At 42.3% G+C, this 21,519-nt stretch overlaps 1 pseudogene; it reads left to right on the top strand.

The window, feature by feature from the left end:
- The first annotated feature begins 435 nt into the window (after positions 1–435).
- Positions 436–2,785, top strand: LOC133234005 (AKT-interacting protein-like; annotated as a pseudogene).
- Positions 2,786–21,519: the final 18,734 nt, after the last annotated feature.

Below are 21,519 nucleotides of genomic sequence, written 5' to 3'. Positions count from 1 at the left end.
TTTCCCTAATGTCAATAACATGTCAAATTCTTCCAGGGCTAGAAAGATAAGAATCAGGGCTATATTTAATGTGAGAAGGGACGCTGAGTATAAAACTCCTGCTTTTGCTAAAAATCAGAGTTTAGCAAAAGATGTTTGACAAGAGGGGAAGGGAGAAATGTAGCATCAAGTCCTTCAAAAATTCTCCTTTCCTAGAAAGCACTTGGAGCTGCTCTCTTTAGAGCTTCAAGTCTCCTGGGAGACAACTTAATGACTGCTCCATCGGTGTGCCCCTCTGCCGCCCCACCCTGTGTAATACCTTACCAAACATGCTGCTTCCTTTCTCCAACCCACCTGGCTTCATTTCACTGCAAAATCCAGGGCATAGACTCTGGTGGCTTCTGACAGGCGTCTTCCTTCCACACCTGTTGATACCAAAATGCCAAATGGATCAGCATGTCGGGTGATGGAGTAGGTCTAAGTGCTGCTGTCTCAGGAAGCTGGGGTATTTCGAAGAGCAGACGTCTGACATTGAAACCCCAGTCTTTTACTAGTGGGCTGTATGACTCTGGGTAACTTATACAACCTCTCTGAGCCTCTGTGTAAAATTCTGATTATTATTCACTCCCTCTTCTGGGTCATCAATTCCTGGATGCTTGGAAGGGTCAGGAGAGCAGTCATCAACAAGCTGTGCAGACTGGCCTAGACCAGAGCCCTCATAGAGGGCATGGGGGAAGCCAAGCCCAGCTGCTTTCTGCCTCCAGGCTTCTTCTGTTTATGAACCTGGTTAGTGATCTGGGAGGCACTATGGCAGTGAGCCCCCCTGTTTATTACCCACAATGAACCTGCTGGGCCCCAGGTTTCTAGATGAGTCTCACTGGGCTGGCGCTTGTTCATAAGAATACAACTTATTCTTTCCTTGGTTCTCTAGTTCCTCCCTAGTGCCCTTGCTGAGAATCCCACAGGGCTGCCAACTCAGGTTTGTGGAATCCACACCCCAGTTTCCTATCTCTGTAATGGGGCGGGGTTCCTATAGAGGGTAGGGGTAGGGGGCAGATAGGGTCGGGGATTGTGTTCCAAACAATGTCATTCAGGGCCTTCCCTGTTTTTCATGAGTGGTGACTACTACCATGTTCCATTTTGAACAGAATGCCAGGTGTTTACATCTTTTTAGCTCTTGAAGAAGCCAAGTAAAGTTCAGAGCGGGTCTGGGACTTCCCCTGGTGGCCCAGTGGCTGAAACTCCGTACTTCTACTCCAGGGTTCCATCCCTGATCGGGGAACTAAGATCCCACTTGTAGGGGCCAGACAACCAGAGATGCTGTAGGACTGTGACAATGCTGGCTCGTTGGGCAGCCAGGAGCACTGCCTTGAAAACACCAATGTAAAGTGAATTCTGAACATGAAAGAGTTTGATGACACAGAGCACTGAATTTCTTTGTTTGGAGTACAAGTTATCACCCTTTCTGGAGCATGCTTCAATTCATTTCAGTTCAGTTGTGTCCGACTCTTTGCGACCCCTGGACTGCGGCATGCCAGGCTTCCCTGTCCATCACCAACTCCCGAAGCTTGCTTGTAAACCGAGCACGTTTACAAGTTCTGTATGCAAACGATCTGATGGTGAAGAACAGACAGTGCTGGGATGTGAAAACTGGTCCTCCACACACTGCTCCAAATAAACAGCTGCCTTCTCTTCCCCACAAAATGCTCTGCCCATAATTAAACCTACATCTCCTGCCCCAGCAACACAAATGGCATCCATGCTTCTTACGGACCTTTCTACTTGGAATACTTCCTTCTTGTGGATTTTACCTTGAGTATGAAGCAGAAGTCACCAGGTGTCTATGTGCTGCCTTCCTATTAATCTGCATTACTGCGGTTTGGAGTCATGTTTGCAGGGCATGGACTCTATCAAGGTGGTGTATTTAAGTTTACATCCCTGATAACTACCCAGATGGTGACTGTCCACATTTGGTGTTTGATATTCCCATCTTTCACCCGCTAGTTGATCCCATCTCATGTGAACTGGGGGCTTCCCAGGTGACTCAGTGGTAAAGAACCTGCCTATCAATGCAGGAGACGTGGGTTCGATCCCTGGGTTGGGAAGATCCCCTGGAGAAGGAAATGGCTACCCATTCCAGTATTCTTGGCTGAAGAATCCCATGGACAGAGGAGCCTAGAGGGCTACAGTCCATGGGGTTGCAAAGAGCTGGACATGAATCAGTGACTGAGCACACACTGAGAACACAAAAAGGTGAAATAGATGTGAAGAGAGTATTTGCAAAGTGGCTGCTGCTGCTGCTAAGTCACTTCAGTGGTGTCCAACTCTGTGTGACACCATAGATGGCAGCCCACCAGGCTCCTCCGTCCCTGTGATTCTCCAGGCAAGAACACTAGAGTGGGTTGCCATTTCCTTCTCCATTGCAAAGTGGAGGCGGAATAATAATTGTATTTGGCAAGTATTGATGTGTGCAAGGTGAGTTTTCTACAAGATTGATCCAACAAGTCCCCTAAACCCAGAGACTGCAATACTGGGTGTAAAATCTATTTAGCTTTTGAAAAGTAAAGTGGTTGGCAGTGTTAAGGTGTGCATTGCTCATTTGTTTGGCCAACCTAAAATAGAAGACCCCTACATAATTAGCTTTTCTCTATGGAATCCTTCTGTACATGCTGAAGCTAGAGAGAAGATGCTGACTCAGACAAAGCCTGAAGAACAGCATAATAAAAGTGTCCATCTTGGCCTGTAATGGGTAAATCCTAGCTAAGGACAGCCTTTCAGTAAAGAAGAGAAAACAGTAACAGCTTAAGCTGGTGACTCTGGTGCACCATGAACTTTCCTGCTGGACTCAGGCTAGTAGAGTTGACTGATGGACTGTCGGCAGAGCAAACCGTCGTGAAGAGTGGCTGATGTCAGTGTGGTCCGTGTGTGCCTAGGTTCTAACAGCAAGTTCTGGAAATCCTCTTTTTATGCACTGCATTACCTCTGGTAAAAGAATCTTTCCGGTGGTTATCTAGTTTAGTACTTTTGATTACTGGGGACTTGAAACTTATGTATTTTTTCTGAATATAATGCTAAAGGTAAGTTGCATTCATTTAAACTAGTGAAGTAGGTAGAACTCAGTGCTATCTATGAATTTTAAGGCTTCCCTGTGGCTCATATGGTAAAGAATCTGCCTGCAATGGGGGAGAACTGGATTCTATCCCTGGGTCTGGAAATTCCCCTGCAGAAGTGAATGGCAACCCTTTTCAGTCATCTACATTGAACCTGGACTGGCGATTCATTTCTTATATGATATTATACATGTTTCAGTGCCATTCTCCCAAATTATCCCCACCCTGCAACAGAGTCCAAAAGACTGTGTCTCTTTTGCTGTCTCACATAGAGGGTTATCGTTACCATCTTTCTAAATTCCATATATGCGTTAGTATACTATATTGGTGTTTTTCTTTCTGGCTTACTTCGCTCTGTATAATCGGCTCCAGTTTCATCCACCTCATTAGAACTGATTCAAATGTATTCTTTCTAATGGCTGAGTAATACTCCATTGTGTATATGTACCACAGCTTTCTTATCCATTCGTCTGCTGATGGACATCTAGTTTTTTAATTTTAAAATTAATTAGTTTATTTTAATTGCAGGCTAATTACTTTACAATATTGTGGTGGTTTTTGCCATACATTGACATGAATCAGCCATGGGTGTACATGTGTCCCCCATCCTGAATCCCCCTCCCACCTCCCTCCCCATCCCATCCCTCAGGGTTGTCCCAGTGCACTGGCTTTGAGTGCCCTGTTTCATGCATCAAACTTGGACTGGTCATCTATTTCACATATGGTAATATACATGTTTCAATGGTATTTTCTCAAATCACCCCTCCCTGGCCTTCTCCCACAGAGTCCAAAATTCTGTTCTTTATGTCTGTGTCTCTTTTGCTATCTCACGTATAGAGTCATCATTACCATCTTTCTAAATTCCATGTATATGTGTTAATATACTATATGGATGTTTTTCTTTCTGACTTCTTTCACTCTGTATAATAGGCTCCAGTTCCATCCACCTCATTACAACTGTTTCAAATGTGTTCTTTTTAATAGCCGAGTAATATTCCATTGTGTATATGTACCACAGCTTTCTTATCCATTCGTCTGCTGATGGACATCTAGGCTGCTTCCATGTCCTAGCTATTGGAAACAGTGCTGCAATGAACACAGGGGGAAAACATGTCACTTTCAATTCTGGTTTCCTTGGTGTGTATGCCCAGCTGGGTCATATGGCAGTTCTATTTCCAGTTTTTTAAGAAATCTCTGGAGCTTTCCTGGTGGCTCAGACGGTAAAGCGTCTGCCCAAAATGAGGGAGACCCAGGTTCAATCCCTGGGTTGGAAAGATCCCATGGAGAAGGAAATGGCAACCCATGCCAGTACTCTTGCCTAGAAAATTCCATGGATGGAGGAGCCTGGTGGGCTATAGTCCATGGGGTCACAAAGCATTGGACACGACTGAACGACTTCACTTCACTTCACTTCACTTAAGGAATCTCCACACTGTTCTCCATAGTGGCTGTACTAGTTAGCATTCCCACCAACAGTGTAAGAGGGTTCCTTTTTCTCTACACCCTCTCCAGCGTTTATAGTTTGTAGACTTTTTGATAACAGCCATTCTGACCAACGTGAGATGGTACTTCATTGTGGTTTTGATTTGCATTTCTCTGATAATGAGAGATATTGAGCATCTTTTAATGTGTTTGTTAGTCATCTGTATGTCTTCTTTGGAGAAATGTCTGTTTAGTTCTTTGGCCCATTTTTTGAATGGGTCATTTATTTTTCTGGTATTGAGCTGCATGAGCTGCTTGTACATTTTGGAAATTAATTCTTTGTCAGTTGCTTTGTTTGCTGTTATTTTCTCCCATTCTGAAGGCTGTCTTTTCACCTTGCTTATAGTTTCCTTCATTGTGCAAAAGCTTTTAAGTTTAATTAGGTCCCATTTGTTTATTTTTGCTTTTATTTCCATTATGCTGGGAGCTGGGTCATAGAGGATCTTGCTATAATTTATGTTAGAGAGTGTTTTGCCTGTGTTTTCCTCTAGGAGTTTTATAGTTTCTAGTCTTATATTTAGATTTTTAATCCATTTTGAGTTTATTTTTGTGCATGATGTTAGAAAGTGTTCTAGTTTCATTCTTTTACAAGTGGTTGACCAATTTTCCCAGCACCACTTGTTAAAGAGATTATATTTTCTCCATTGTATATTTTTGCCCCTTTTCTCAAAGATAGGCTATCCACAAGGTGCATGAATTTATCTCTGGGCTTTCTATTTTGTTCCACTGATCTACATTTCTGTCTTTATGTCAGTACCATACTGTCTTGATGACTATAACTTTGTAATATAGTCTGAAGTCAGGCAGGTTGATTCCTCCAGTTCCAGTTTTCTTTCTCAAGTTTGCTTTGGCTATGTGAGGTTTTTTGTATTCCATACAAATGTGAAATTATTTGTTCTAGTTCTGTGAAAAATACCAGGTAGCTTGATAGGGATTGCATTGAATGCAGATTGCTTTGGGTAGTATACTCATTTTCACTATATTGAGTCTTCTGATCCATGAATATGGTATATTTCTCCATCTATTTGTGTCATCTTTGATTTTTTTAATCAGCGTTTTATAGTTTTCTATGTATAGGTCTTTTGTTTCTTTAGGTAAATTTATTCCTAAGTATTTTATTCTTTTTGTTGCAATGGTGAATGGGATTGTTTCCTTAATTTCTCTGTTTTCTCATTGTTAGTGTATAGGAATGCAAGGGATTTCTGTGTATTAATTTTATATCCTGCAACTTTACTATATTCATTGATTAGCTCTAGTAATTTTCTCGTAGAGTTTTTAGGGTTTTCTATGTAGAGAATCATGTCATCTGCAAACAGTGAGAGTTTTTACTTCATTTTGAATCTGGATTCCTTTTATTTCTTTCTCTTCTTTGATTGCTGTGACCAAAACTTCCAAAACTATGTTGAATAGTAGTGGTGAGAGTGGGAGCCCTTGTCTTGTTCTTGACTTTAGGGGAGATGCTTTAAGTTTTTCACCATTGAGGATAATGTTTGCTGTGGGTTTATCATATATGGCTTTTATTATGTTGAGGTATGTTCCTTCTATGCCTACTTCCTGGAGAGTTTTTATCATAAATGGGTGTTGAATTTTGTCAAAGGCTTTCTCTGAATCTATTGAGATAATCATATGGTTTTTATCTTTCAATTTGTTAATGTGGTGTATCACATTGATTGATTTGCAAATATTGAAGAATCCTTGCATCCCTGGGATAAAGTCCACTTGGTCATGATGTATGATCTTTTTAATATGTTGTTGGATTCTGTTTGCTAGAATTTTGTTGAGGATTTTTGCATCTATGTTCATCAGTGATATTGACCTGTAGTTTTCTTTCTTTCTTTTTTTTTTTGTTGGCTTCTTTGTCTGGTTTTGGTATTAGGGTGATGGTGGTCTCATAGAATGAGTTTGGGAGTTTACCTTCCTCTGCAATTTTCTGGAAGAGTTTGAGTAGGATAGGTGTTAGCTCTTGTTTAAATTTTTGACGGAATTCACCTGTGAAGCCATCTGGTCTTGGGCTTTTGTTTGTTGGAAGATTTTTTATTACAGTTTCAATTTCCATGCTTGTGATGGGTCTGTTAAGATTTTTTATTTCTTCCTGGTTCAGTTTTGGAAGGTTATACTTTTCTAAGAATTCATCCATTTCTTCCAAGTTGTCCATTTTATTGGCATATGGTTGCTGATAGTAGTCTCTTATGATTCTTTGTATTTCTGTGTTGTCTGTTGTGATTTCCCCATTTTCATTTCTAATTTTGTTGATTTTATCCTTCTCCCTATTTTTCCTGATGAGTCTGGCTAATGTTTCTCTATTTTATTTATCTTCTCAAAGAACCAGCTTTTAGTTTTGTTGATTTTTGCTATAGTATCCTTTGTTTCTTTTTCACTTATTTCTGCTCTAATTTTTATGATTTCTTTCCTTCTACTAACCCTAGAGTTCTTAATTTCTTCTTTTTCTAGTTGATTTAGGTGTAAATTTAAGTTATTTATTTGATTTTTCTCTTGTTTCTTGAGGTAAACTTGTATTGCTATGAACCTTCCCTTTAGCACTGCTTTTACTGAATCCCATAGGTTTTGGGTTGTCATGTTTTCATTCTCATTTGTTTCTATGCATATTTTGATTTCCTTTTTTATTTCTTCTGTGATTCGTTGGTTATTCAGAAGCATGTTGTTTAGCTTCCATATGTTTGTATTTTTAATAGTTTTTTTCCTGTAGTTGACATCTAATCTACATTGTGATCAGAATAGATGCTTGAAATGATTTCAATTTTTTAAAAAATTTACCAAGGATAGATTTATGGCCTAAGATGTGGTCTATCCTGGAGAATGTTCTGTTCCATGTGCACTTGACAAAAAGGTGAAATTCATTGCTTTGGGCTGAAATGTCCTATAGATATCAATTAGGTCTAACTGTTCCATTGTATCATTTAAAGTTTGTGTTTCCTTGCTAATTTTCTGTTTTGTTGATCTATCCATAGGTGTGAGTGGGGTATTAAAGTTTCCCACTATTATTGTGTTACTGTTAATTTTCTCTTTCATATTTGTTAGCATTTGCCTTACATATTCCTGGTGGGCTGCTGTCTATGGGGTCACACAGAGTTGGACACGACTGAAGTGACTTAGCAGTAGCAGCAGCAGCCTTATGTATTGAGGTGCTTCTATGTTGGGTTTATATATATTTATAATTGTTATATCTTCTTCTTGGATTGATCCTTTGAACATTATGTAGTGTCCTTCTTTGTCTCTTTTCATGCTCTTTATTTCAAAGTCTATTTTATCTGATATGAGTATTGCTACTCCTGCTTTCTTTTGGTCTCCATTTGCATGAAATATCTTTTTCCAGGCCTTCACTTTCAGTCTGTATGTGTCCCTTGGTTTGAGGTGGGTCTCTTGTAGACAGCATATATAGGGGTCTTGTTTTTGTATTCATTCAGCCAGTCTTTGTCTTTTGGTTGGGGCATTCAACCCATTTACATTTAAGGTAGGTATTGATAAGTATGATCCCGTTGCCATTTACTTTGCTGTTTTGGGTTTGAGTTTATAAACCTGTTCTGTGTTTCCTGTCTAGAGAAGATCCTTTAGCATTTGTTGAAAAGTTGGTTTGGCAGGGCTGAACTCTCTCAGCTTTTGCTTGTCTGTAAAGCTTTTGATTTCTCCTTCATATTTGGATGAGATCCTTGCTGGATATAGTAATCTGGGTTGTAGGTTTTTCTCTTTCATCACTTTAAGTATGTCCTGCCATTCCCTTCTGGCCTGAAGAGTTTCTGTTGAAAGATCAGCTGTTATGCTTATGGGGATCCCCTTGTGTGTTATTTGTTGCTTTTCCCTTGCTGCTTTTCATATTTGCCCTTTGCATTTGATCTTAGTTTGATTAATATGTGTCTTGGGGTGTTTTGCCTTGGGTTTATCCTGTTTGGGGTTCTCTGGGTTTCTTAGAATTAGGTAGCTATTTCCTTCCTCATTTTAGGGAAGCTTTCAACTATTATCTCCTCAAGTATCTTCTCATGGTCTTTCTTTTTGTCTTCTTCTTCTGGAACTCCTATGATTCAAATATTGGGGCATTTAACATTGTCCCAGATTTCTCTGAGGTTGTCCTCATTTCCTTTAATTCTTTTTTCTTTTTTCCTCTCTGCTTCATTTATTTCCACCATTCTATCTTCTACCTCACTTATCCTACCTTCTGCCTCAGTTATTCTAATGTTGGTTCCCTCCACAGTGCTTTTGATCTCAGTTATCACATTATTCATTATTGAGTGACTCTTCTTTATTTCTTCTGGGTCCTTGTTAAACATTTCTTGCATCTTCTCAGTCCTTGTCTCTGGCCTATTTATCTGTAACTCCATTTTGTTTTCAAGATTTTGGATCATCTGTACTATCATTATTCTGAATTCTTTTTCAAGTAGACTCCCTATCTCTTCCTCTTTTGTTTGGTTTGGTGGGCATTTATCATGTTCCTTTATCTGCTGAATATTTCTCTGCCTTTTCATTTTGTTTAGATTGCTGTGTTTGGGGTGTCCTTTCTGTAGGCTGGAAGTTCATGGTTCCTCTTTATTGTGGAGCCTGCTCCCTGTGGGTGGGGTTGGACTAGTGACTTGTCAAGGTTTCCTAGTTAGGGGAGCCTGTGTCTGTGTTCTGGTGGATGGAGTTGGATCTCTTCTCTCTGGAGTGCAATGAAGTGTCCAGTAGTGAGTTTTGGGGTGTCTATGGGTTTGGCATGGCTTTGGGAAGCCTGTCTTTTAATGCTTAGGGCTGTGTTCCTGCTTTGCTGTAGAATTAGTGTGGTATGTCTTGCTCTGGAACTTGTTGGTTCTTGGGTGGAGCTTGGTTTCAGTGTAGGTATGGAGGCTTTTGTGTGAGCTCTTGTCAATTAATATTCCCTGGAATCAGAAGTTCTCTGATATTCTCTAGGTTTGGAGTTAAGCCTCCTGCCTCTGGCTTTCAGTCTTATTCTTACAGTAGCCTCAAAGACTTCTCCATCCATACAGCACAGATGGTAAAACATTTAGGTTAATGGTGAAAATTCTCCATAGTGAGGGACACCCAGAGAGGTTCACAGAGTTACATAGAGAAGAGAAGAAGCAGAAGGGAGATAGAGGTGATCAGGAGGAGAAGAGTGGGAGTCAAAAGGGGAAAGAGTAATATAGCCAGTAATCAATTCCCTAAGTGCTCTCCACAGTTTGGAACACCCAGAGAGAGTTACAGAGTTACATAGAGAAGAGAAGAGGGAGGAGGGAGAGAGAGGTGACCAGGAGGAGAAGAGGGGGAGTCAAAAAGGGAGAGATCAATCTAGCCAGTAATCAGTTTCCTAAGTGTACTCCACAGCCTGGAACACCCAGAGAGATTCACAGAGTTAAGTAGAGAAGAGAAGGGGGAGGGAGGAGCTAGAGTTGACCTGGAGGAGAAAAGGGAGAGTCAAAAGGGGAGAGAGAAATTAAGCCAGTAATTTTTGCTTTTTGGTATTTGTTATCAATTTTGTACTTTTAAGAACCTAATCTTCAGTATCCAAAATGGATATTAGAGTAGAGGTTAGACTCTCAAAAAAAATATTAAAAATATTTTAAAAATCACAAAAATTATAAATATATATATATATATGAAATTTACTTTAAAATAAAGTCTTCTTTTGCAAGATAATAGTAGGTTATAAAAATGAAAATTAAAAGGGTAATAAAGAAGTTAAATTAAAAAATTAAAAAGTGATAATAGTAAAAATATATCTAGGAATTTCCCTGGAGCTGTTGTGGGCAGTGTGGGGTCATTTCAGTTTCAGATAGTTCCTTGTTCCAGCTTGTACTTGTTCTCAAGGTCTATAGGCCCCTTCCATGCTTATTCAGTGCTAACTACAGGGTTTTAATCTGTTGCACCAGTCACTTCCAGAGTGATTCCCCCTTCTTTGTTTATTTTGGCTTCCTGTTTGCAAGCCTCTTCATTGTCTAATTTCTGCCCTGACACAAGGGTCAGACTCACCTGTTCAGTTGTGTTGTGGGGAGGAAGGAACACCTCAAACAAATATCGCTGGTGTGTGTGGGGAGTACTCACATGTATGGATTGGGTTTGCCCCAGCTCAAGGCAGGATGTGCTTCCTGGGTCTACACTGCTCAGTCTCCAGGGTGCTCTGCGGGGGCATTGTCCAAAGAGGACCCTGCATTTCGTGCACCTCCCAGATCTAAGCCGCTCAGGTTCATGGTTACTCTGCAATGGCACAGACTCGGTTGGGCATGCGTTTTGTGCCCTTCCCAGGTCTGAGCAGCTCAGACAACCAGGTGTTTGGCAAGTGCACTGTCCCACGTGGGCCGTGTATCTTAATCACCTCCCCAGTCTGAGCCACTCGGTTTCCCGGGCGCACCGCAAGAGCACCGTCTCAGGTGTGCCATGTGTCTCCTCTGGGGAGCTGATCTCTGAGTGCGACCCTCCTGGCAGATGTCAACCATCCAGGATCCCAGGAAGACGTGGTTAGCATCTGGGAGCCTGCTCACATTTTGGTGGAGGATGCCGGTCTCTGTGACTGAGATTGCAGCAGCCCCTTGCCTTCCGGCTCTGGCCGTCGCACACCTGCCTCTATGCCTCTGGCGGCGGGAGCAGCCTGTTTGGTATTCGCTCAATCCTTTGTTGTGTGAGCAGGCCGGTCTGCACGTTAGAGCCTTTCGCGGGAAAGTTCTCTCTCTCTCTCTTTTTTTTCCTCTCTGGCGATCCCACAGTTTAGACTGCTGTCTCATATTTGCTCCCTCGGATTGTCCTCAGGGCATTCAGTCCAGGTCCTTACCCTAAGCACTGATTATGCAGCCCACGCCTCCCTGTCCAGCCCCTGCTCGCTGGTGGCCAACAAAAGCATCTGGGCTACTTCTCCGCTGGCAGCTGCAGTTAGGCGTGTATTCTGTGTTTTTTCTTTTTTTGCTTATCCTGATTATGTTGCCCTCTGAGATTCCGAAATTCCCCACAGACCCACCTGTGAGAGGGTTTCCTACAGTTTGGAAACTTCTCCTCCTTCACGATTCCCTCTAAAGGATGGGTCTCTGTCCCTAACTCTTTTGTCTCTCTTTTTGTCTTTTAGATTTTGTCCTACCTCCTTTCAAAGAGAATGGGCTGCCTTTCTGGGTGCCTGGGGTCTTCTGCCAGCATTCAGAAGTTGTTTTGTAGAAGTTGAGATTTTTTGATGAATTTGTTGGGGAGAAATTGGTCTCCCTGTCCTATTCCTCTGCCATCTTAGGACCACCCCAACACATGAATTTTACATCAGTGGTTTCAGTTATATGTATGTAAAGATACACAGAAAGAGTGCTTTCCATAGTTTATTAGCACTTTTAAGTGGAAGAATATTTAGGGAATGCCCGGGCAGTCCGGTGGTTAGGACTCCAAATTTCCAATGCATCAGTTACGGGTTTGATCCCTAGTCAGGAAACTAAGATCCCACAGGCTGCACAATATGGCTCAAAAAGAAAAAAAAAAGAAAAACACAAATTGTTAATTTAAAAAGTGGGAGAATATTTGAACCTCAGTCTTCACTGCTGTCATGGAAGTCCATATTAGGTAAGGGAGGGAAAACCAGAACATTTGTTCATAGTCTTGCTCCTGTCCTTTGGCCCAGATGAACTAAGCTACCAGCCCCTGAACACCTCCATCAGTCTGCGTGGGACTAGTGCATGATGTTGAATGTCCAGCCACAATTTGGTCCTCTCACCTGTGTGTTCTGGTTTTCTCTGGCATGTGATAACATTTAAGATTGTGTCCTTGACTCAAAGCAGAAGTTAAATTTTATGCTAGGGGGACACCACAGAGTTTTGATTTGCATTGTTGTTACACAGAAATGAATTTGTCTACTGTTTCCCTCATCGTGCCAACGAAGTGAACCAGGTATATGTATATGTATATCCCCTCCCTCCTGAGCCTCCCTCCCACCCTCCACCCTGTTGCCATCCCACCCTTCTAGGTCATCACAGAGCAACGAGCTGACATCCTATGGCTGCACATTTAAGTTTTCAAAGCAGTGTTGAAATATTGCATTGTTTTTATTTTTTAAAAACTCAGTTAAAAAAAAGAGTAAGGCATTTTAATGACCCTGAAGCTGGGAAAGATTGAGGTCAGGAGAAGCGGGTGACAGAGGATGAGATGGTTGGATAGCATCACCGACTCAATGGACATGAGTTTGAGCAAACTCTGGGAGGTAGTGGAAGACAGGGAAGCCTGGCGTGCTGCAGTCCATGGGGTCACACAGAGTCAGACACGACTTAGCGACTGAACAAAGTGTTCTTTAAAAGAGGCTTCTAAGTGTGTTCCTAATTTTGTATATGGGCTAAGGCTTTGTAACCAATGAAAAAGTTGCTATCAAGTATGATAAAACTTTGAAGAACTTAAAAAAAGATCTAGTTTTAACTGCTGCTTCGTTTGAAGCAAATTCCATGTGTGACAATGATTTACTGAATGCATGCTCAACACCAGACACCTACCTAGATATGTGAGCGTATCAGCCATTCTCTGGCATGTCCACAGTAGGTCAATTAGATAGTAATAAACATTTGAAAAGTCATATGTATTGGTCACACATGGACACCCGTACTCTCAGGCTTATGTGTTCTCTCTTTTCATTTCGCTCTTGATTTTCTTCTCTTTTTTCCCTGGCTCAAGGTGCTGATTGCAACCAAATACAGGGCCTTGACAGGAAAGCATATCATCCATTTGCTCTCAAGTGCCTTGATTGAATACAGGTAGCAGGAGCCAAGGGTACGTGCAACTAGCTTGGGCTTGAGTAATGTGGATCACTTGTTTGCTGGCTGCTGCTGCTGCTGCTAAGTCGCTTCAGTAGTGTCCGACTCTGTGTGACCCCATAGACGGCAACCCACCAGGCTTCCCTGTCCCTGGGATTCTCCAGGCAAGAACACTGGAGTGAGTTGCCATTTCCTTCTCCAATGCATGAAAGTGAAAAGTGAAAGTGAAGTCGCTCAGTCGTTGTCCGACTCTAGCCACCCCATGGACTGCAGCCTACCAGGCTCCTCTGTCCATGGGATTTTCTAGGCAAAAGTACTGGAGTGGGGTGCCATTGCCTTCTCTGTGTTTGCTGGCAGTCAATGCCAGTTTTTCAAAACCTGCACCTTATCTCTTTCAGTTGTATTTTCTGTGTGCTCTTTAAAAATTCCTCTGTACTAAGGTAACTTATTTTCTGATTAAAAATGAATGATGGTAAGTAAGTGGACAGGGAGAGGTCGAGACAGATAGGATGATGCTAATGGGATTTATGAGTTCTTTCACTTTTTCTTGGTCAGCAAGCCCTTTAGCTGGCGTCAACTACTTTACAAACACTTGCTTATTATTTATTCTTCTCAATATCTCCAGCTGAGAAATAGCCTTGTTTCCATTTTGAAGATGAAGAAATATGTGAAAAGTTGGCAAACATCACTGGCCAGGCAGGCTGATGCAGAATTTGATGAATCTCCATAGAGACTCGGGGGCTTGTGAGTCCTATCTGTGAACTCCAGATTGGTGTTCCAGGTAATGGGGTGTTAGGTAGGTATATATATATTTTTAACTTTGGAGTAGCATATTTTGAAGATGCTCTTTATTGGATAAAACTAGTTTTTGGTGTTTGATCATTAGCCAGACACCAAATCACTTAATTAAAGCAAGGATTTAGGGATTTCCCCGGTGGTCCAGTAGTTAAGAATCTGCCTGCTAATGAAGGGGACATGGGTTTCATCCCTGGTCCAGGATGATCCCACATGCCTTGGGGCAAATAAGCCCATGTGACACAACTACTGAATCTCGTGCACCCTAGAGCCCATGCTCTGCAACAAAAGAAGCCACTGCAGTGAGAAGCCTGAGCACCACAGCTAGAGAGTAGCCTCCACTCACTGCAACTAGAGAAAGCCTGAGGACAGCAACGAAGACCCAGTGCAGCCAAAAATAAATAGATAAAATTATTTTAAAATTTTTTTAAAGAATGAGAGGGATATGGCTTAAAGGAAATTTACCTGATAGGTTTGAGTATGTTAACACAACTGATGTGGTTCCATACAAATTTTAGAATTATTTGTTATAAATTCTGTGAAATATGCCATGGAAATTTTACATGGATTGCTTTGAATTTGTGCAAGGATCTTTTAACAATACTAATTCTTCCAATTCATGAGAATGAAATACCTTTCCATATATGTGTGTCTTCTTCAACTTTTTTCATCAGTGTCTTATAGTTTTCAGTGTACAGATCTTTCACCTCCTTGATTAAATTTATTCCTAGATATTTTATTCTCTGTTGAAATTGTAAATGGGATTGTTTTCTTAATTTGTCTCTCTGATAGCTCACTATTAGTATATAGAAATGCAACAGATTTCTGTATATTCATTTTGTATCCTGAAGCTTAGCTTTATTGAATTCATCGATTTGTTCTAAGGGGTTTGTGTGTGTGTGTGTGTGTGTGTGTGTGTGTGTGGCGTCTTTAGGGTTTTCTCTGTATTCCATCCTGGAGAACACTGAGATTCAAAGCAGGGGATGAGGGAGAAGAGCAGCAGAAGAGGGAAAGGAAGAAAAGTCATTTCAGTGGGAGGTAGCGGTGACTCAGGAACCCAGGATCCTTCTTCTGTTTTGTGGCTCTGTTGAACATCAAAGCTCCTCCCATGCCACCCATGGAAAGGGAGAGATGATGAAGCTCTGAGCATGTGAAACACCTTGCTTCCACCCAGCTGGCTAGAACTCAGCCACATGCCCCACCAATGTGTAAAAGAGGCTGGCAGTTGTGGCCTCTGAACACCTAGAAAGATAAGAAAGTGGGGTAGGAAAGTCTGTGGCATGCCCTTACTCCAAGAACCATCTCAATGGACTCGGTTACATCAGTGGAGACTATGAAACTTCTGTTCCCTTCGACAGATGATGTCATCTGGTGACATCATCTGATGCTGGTCATGCTGAGGTCTCAGACCTCAGGATCCCTTATCTAAGCAGCCCGTGGGCCTCTAGGATCTCTGACATGGCTGTGTTCTTGGCCCATTCCAGCAGTGGGTGAGAGCTTCAAAACTCCTTTCAGTAAAAAGTATCATTGTATTCTTCAATAGGGAGCTAAAAACTAATTTCCCCCACTTTAGAGAAACAAAGACAAGACACGATTACTCTATGAGCTACTCTTCAACACTCAGCCAAGAACAGCAACTCAGAAAAGTCCCTGAATCCTACCTTGCCTCAGAGTCATAAAACTGGGAAAAACAGAACTGAGCGGCATGCTCTAGCCAGGCAGGTATAGTGAAATAGGAAAGCAAGCCAGGTGTGCAATGTTGGAGGTGGTACCTACGTGAGCAATTCATAAGATCATGGCAATTAATTTTTTAAAAAGTCTGGGAGGCCAAACACAGCAATAGCTGCAAAACACACACCTACTAGTGGGGGACCTCTGCTTTACAAAACCTTTGCCTGTCTCTCTTACCAAGTTCCTTGAATCTCAGGCTATTTTAGACTCCCTGAAAGACAACTGTTTTCTAAGGTAGAGCAGTAGTTTCTCAGCAGGCAGTCTCCTGTGAACACCACTTCAGACAAGTTCATCTTGAGCCCAAGAAGATCATCAGCTAAACATCTGGTCCTGGCAGCCCCAACAGCTGCACATGCTTTCCATTCAAACATTGTCCATATGGGCATCATTTGCCTCCAAATTGACCCTCAGGGTCTGGATGAGAAAAGAGGCTGCCAAGTGGTGTGGAAGGAGTTCACAGAGGAAACTCCCATCTGTTCATGGACCATAGGTTTCTGCAGACATAGCTCTGAGTGACCAGCTCTGATGATGGAGCAGACGGACTGGCTTAACTCCTGAGGTTCATGGTGGATGTCCACAAACCCAGCCAACACTGCACATGATCACCACATTAATGTGAGCCTGAGTACTGGGGGACCTGCAAGAGGAACCTGGATGGCAGATGGTTTATTAGGGGTGTGTATGTGTTAGTCGCTCAGTGGTGTCTGACTCTTTGCGACCCTATTATAGCCTGCCCAGCTCCTCTGTCCATGGGGTTTCCCAAGCAAGAATACTGGAGTGGGTTGCCATTTCTCCTCCAGGGGATCTTCCTCATCCAGAGATAGAACCCAGGTCTCCCGCGTTACAGGCAGATTCTTTACCATCTGAGCCAAAAGGGAAGCCAATTATAGATATTGTTTAAGGTTAAACAAAGAGAGAGGACAGTAAATATATAGTTTCTCATATATTTGATGGGGCTTCCCCAGGGCCTCATGGGGTAAAGAATCTGCCTGCAATGCAGGAAATGCAGGAGACTCAGGTTCAATCCCTGGGTTGGGAAGATCCCCTGGAGGAGGAAGTGGCAACTCACTTCAGTATCCTTGCTTGGGAAATCCCATGGACAGAGGAGCCTACTAGACTACAGTCCATGGGGTTTCAAAGAGTCCGATAGGACTGAGCAACCGAACACTCACACACACTTAAAAAAGAGAGAGACAGAGTTAGGTCCAGTCCTCTCAAGGTGGAGCTGCAATTCCTGATCCTAATGTGCTCCAGCCTCTAGGGGGAGCTCAAAATGACACATGGGTAGGGCTTGGAAAGAAAAACTGAGGATTCAAAGGCAAGGTTGCATGACTGGAGCATTCTCTTAGGAGCAGAGTGTTCAGGGAAAGAGGTTTGTTTAAATTCTATTTCTTTTTAGATTGTTTCACTCTCATTCACCAGTGCCCAGTGTCCTTGCTCTCTCATTTGCTATTGGGGACAAAAGGGGAGCAAATGTTGTATGTTATGCCCTCATAGGGTCAAGGTCAAGAAGCAGCAGTTAGAGCCACACATGGAACAACAGACTGGTTCAAATTGGAAAGAAGTACGTCAAGGCTGTATATTGTCACTCTGCTTATTTAACTTATATGCAGAGTACGTCATTGAAAATGCCAGGCTGGAAAGCAACAAGCTGGAATCAAGATTGTCGGGAGAAATATCAGAAATAATCTCAGATATGTAGATGACACCACCCTTATGACAGAAAGCAAAGAGGAACTAAAGAGTCTCTTGATGAAAGTGAAAGAGAAGAGTGAAAAAACTGGCTTAAAACTCAACATTCAAAAAACAAAGATCATGGCACGCAGTCCCATCACTTCATGGCAAATAGATGGGGAAACAATGGAAACAGTGATAGGCTTTATTTTCTTGGGCTTCAAAATCACTGCAGATGGTGACCGCAGCCTTGAAATTAAAAGCTCCTTGGAAGAAAAGCTATGATAAACCTAGACAGCATGTTAAAAAGCAGAGACATTACTTTGCTGACAAAGGTCTGTCTAGTCAAAGCTATGTTTTTTTCCAGTAGTCATGTATGGATGTGAGAGTTGGACTATAAAGAAAACTGAGCACTGAAGAATTGATGCTTTTGAACTGTGGTGTTGGAGGAGACTATTGAGAGTCCCTTGGACTGCAAGGAGCGCAAACCAGTCAATTCTAAAGGAGATCAGTCCTGAATATTCATTGGAAGGACCGATGCTGAAGCTCCAATACTCTGGCCACCTGATGTGAAGAGCTGAGTCATTGGAAAAGACCCTGATGCTGGGAAAGATTGAAGGCAGGGGATGACAGAGGATGAGATGGTTTATGGCATCACCGACTCGAAGGACATGAGTTTGAGCAAGCTCTGGCAGTTGGTGATAGACAGGGAGGCCTGGCGTGCTGTAGTCCATGGGGTCGCAAAGAGTCATACACGACTGAGTGACTGAACTGAATTGAACTGATGCCCTAGTAGAGATGCCTGTATCTCCACCAGAGCAGGGCAGACAGATGCTGGTAAAAATGACAACTCTGATGACAGAGTCTTGCTGCGTGTAGCAAGTCTGCAGCCCAAGGAATTTTAAAAGCAGCTATTTTCAACAGTGGCCTGTAAATGCACATCTTAAATAGCAGATCTCGCATATGATCCAACACTGAATCTATTAAAACAGGAAAGCTTACTTCTTTTATTAAAGTTTATTTATTTATTGGGGAATTGTTGCTTTACAACATTATGTTGTAATGTACAATGCTGTACATTATGTTTCTTCTGTACAACAATATGAATTGGCTATATGTATACGTATATCCTGGAGGAGGAAATGGGAACCCACTCCAGTATTCTTGCCTGGAGAATTCCATGGACAGAGGAACCTGGTGGTCTAAAGTCCATGGGGTCACAGAGTCAGACACAACTGAGTAACTTAGTTCACACACATATATATCCCCTCTCTTGAGTCTCCCTCCCACTGTCCATCCCACCCCTCTAGGTCATCACAGAGCACTGAGCTGAGCTCCCTGTGCTATACAGCAGCTTCCCCCTAGCTATCTATTTTACACTCAGTGGTATATATATGTCAATGCTACTCTCTCAATTTGTCCCACACTCCCTTCCTCCCTGTATCCACAAGTCCATTCTTCATGTCTGTGTCTCTATTCTTGCCCTGCAAATAGGTTCATCTGTACCATTTTTCTAGATTCCATATATACATGAGTTAATGTACAATATTAAATCTCTTTATGACTTAATTTACTCTGTGTGGCAGACTCTAGGTCCATTCACATCTCTGCAAATGACCCAACTTCATTCCTTTTTATGTCTGAGCCTTTACTAATGCTGCTTTGGCTTGAAAAAAGAAAGAAAGAAAGAAAGAAAGCTTTGTGTGGTAGCCGCAGTGCAGACATTCCAGTCCCATATCAGTAACATCTGCTGATTCTGCCTTCTGAACAAAGTAATCAGTCCCCACTGGAGGCTATGGTGCAGAAAAGGAAGCATGCTGGTTGGGAGGCTCTGCTCCCTGACCTCAGTGATGTGACCTGAGATGCCATAGAATGCACTTCACCCCTTGCTGGAAGCATTGAGAAGTTCTCCAAGGGGACCCTTGCACTGCCATTCTGTAGCCTTAATGCTGCTGCTGTTTAGTTGCTCATTCGTGTCCGACTCCTTGTGACCCCATAGACTGTAGCCCTCCAGGCTCCTCTGTCCATGGGATTTCCCAGGCGAGAATACTGGAGTGGGTTGCCATTTCCTCCTCCAGGAGATCTTCCCAACCCAAGGATCAAACCTGCGTCTCCTGCATTGGCAGGCAGATTCTTTACCACTGAGCCACCCATGACTGCTCCTAATGACTGAATCTCTCAGGATTCAGAGCTTGAATCTATGAGTCAGAGCTTCCTAGGTGATGTGCCTACCCATTTGGACAACAGTCCTGGATCTGGGAGTACCTGTCAGAAGCAGTACCCATCCTGGTGTCTGGAAGATGATTTATAGCATGTATTTGAGCAGCCTGGTTTTGACATTTTATTAATCATAATGTCAGATAATCTAAAATGATAATGTATTTGTGATAGGGCTCAACATTTCCAATTTTCTAAATAAACATTTAAGAGGTTGACTCGAGGTTTCATTTTTTTAAATAATGCTATTCTTTGGGGAATTTCTTCTGTTTTATTTCCTTTTTTTTTTTAACCCAAATTGCAATTTAAATCTGTGCACATATAAGGAATTCCAAGCAGATACCATTCCACAGAGTCAGTAACTACTATTCTTGTTTTGGATCTGGGAGGAGAAATGAATTATTTCAAATGGCATATCTGTATGTAATCAATGAGTGTGAATTTTGATTGTTTTTCACATTTTTAAGAGGTTTCCTGCATGCTTTGCATTGCAGTCTTTTCGCTAATACTGTCACCTTTAACTTCATCTTCAAAACATGCCTGTGTAATAGATATTGTTATCTTTGAAGAGATCAGTACGTTTCAGAAAGAGGCAGCTTTCCTTTTCTCTGTCTCCTACCAGCATTCATATACTCCTTCGCCCATTGCTTTGATTGGCCACCATCTCTGGGTGTCTGTCTTCTACATTCCCAGGCTTGAGTTAAACATGGTGCTTGCCTTTGAGGACTTCCTCATCTGATGGAGAAGTCAGAGGGGCAATCAAGAATGTCAACTCAATATGTTAAGATAATTGAGAACGATTTTTTAAAATTCTAAACCGTTATTTCATACACATCCATTGAGCACTTGTATAAGTGCAATTCCATAAGAGACACTAGAGACATGAAAGTGAATAAGACATGGACACCTCTGTTAAGTATCCCAGTCTAGCTAGTGAGGGGCATAGAAAGGCAATACATCTTCTGCTGCGTGCAAGAAACATTCCTGGCTGTCTATAATGCAACTTAATTCTGTTTTGGCTCACGTCATGGGAGAACCAAGGAAACTTGACCTCAGTGAAGGGTAGTGTCAAGAGTCTTGCATGTTGGTAGGTGCTGGGGTGAAGAGTTTTAATGGTGGGTCCACACCCAAGTAGTGCTAGTGGTAAAGAACCCACCTACTAATGCAGAAGACTTAAGAGACACAGGTTCGATCCTTGGGTTGGGAAGATCCCCTGGAGGAGGACATGGCAACCCATTCCCATATTCTTGCCTGGAGAATCCCATGGACAGAAGAGCCTGGTGGTCTATGGTTCATAGGGTCACAGAGAGTTGGACATAACTGATGTGACTTAGCACTTATGCAGGCAAGAGCAGAGTCATCTTTTATTTCTGTCCAAATGGTCCCTTGCTAAGCTGTTTCCATTTCATACTTGGGGGACTGGGGACATTTCCACTCCTTCTGTCCACAGGTGTGTGCTTGTGGAGGTGTGGGGAAGTTGCCAAGGATGTCTTTAGGAGGCTAGATAAGGTTTCATCTACTTTACTGTTGTTGTTCAGTCGCTAAGTCAAGTCCAACTCTTTGCAACCCCATGAACTGCAGCATGCCAGGCTCCTCTGTCTTCCACTATCTCCCTGGAGTTTGCTCATATTCATGTTAATTGAGTCAGTGTTGCTATCTAACCGTCTCACCCTCTGTTGCCCTCTTTTCCTTTTGCCTTCAATCTTTCCCAGCATCAGGGTCTTTTCCAATGAGTCGGCTCTTCATCTACTTAGATGCACTTTATACCCATTCTGTTTCTGGGAACTGGCTGCCTCCTCAAATGGTACTTATTAAAAATGGTAAGGAAGACTTTACTC

Source organism: Bos javanicus, chromosome 21 (assembly GCF_032452875.1).
Source record: "Bos javanicus breed banteng chromosome 21, ARS-OSU_banteng_1.0, whole genome shotgun sequence".
Lineage (NCBI taxonomy): Eukaryota > Metazoa > Chordata > Mammalia > Artiodactyla > Bovidae > Bos > Bos javanicus.
The sequence above is the reverse complement of the archived record's forward strand: the minus strand, read 5'-3'. Positions and strand labels throughout refer to the sequence as shown.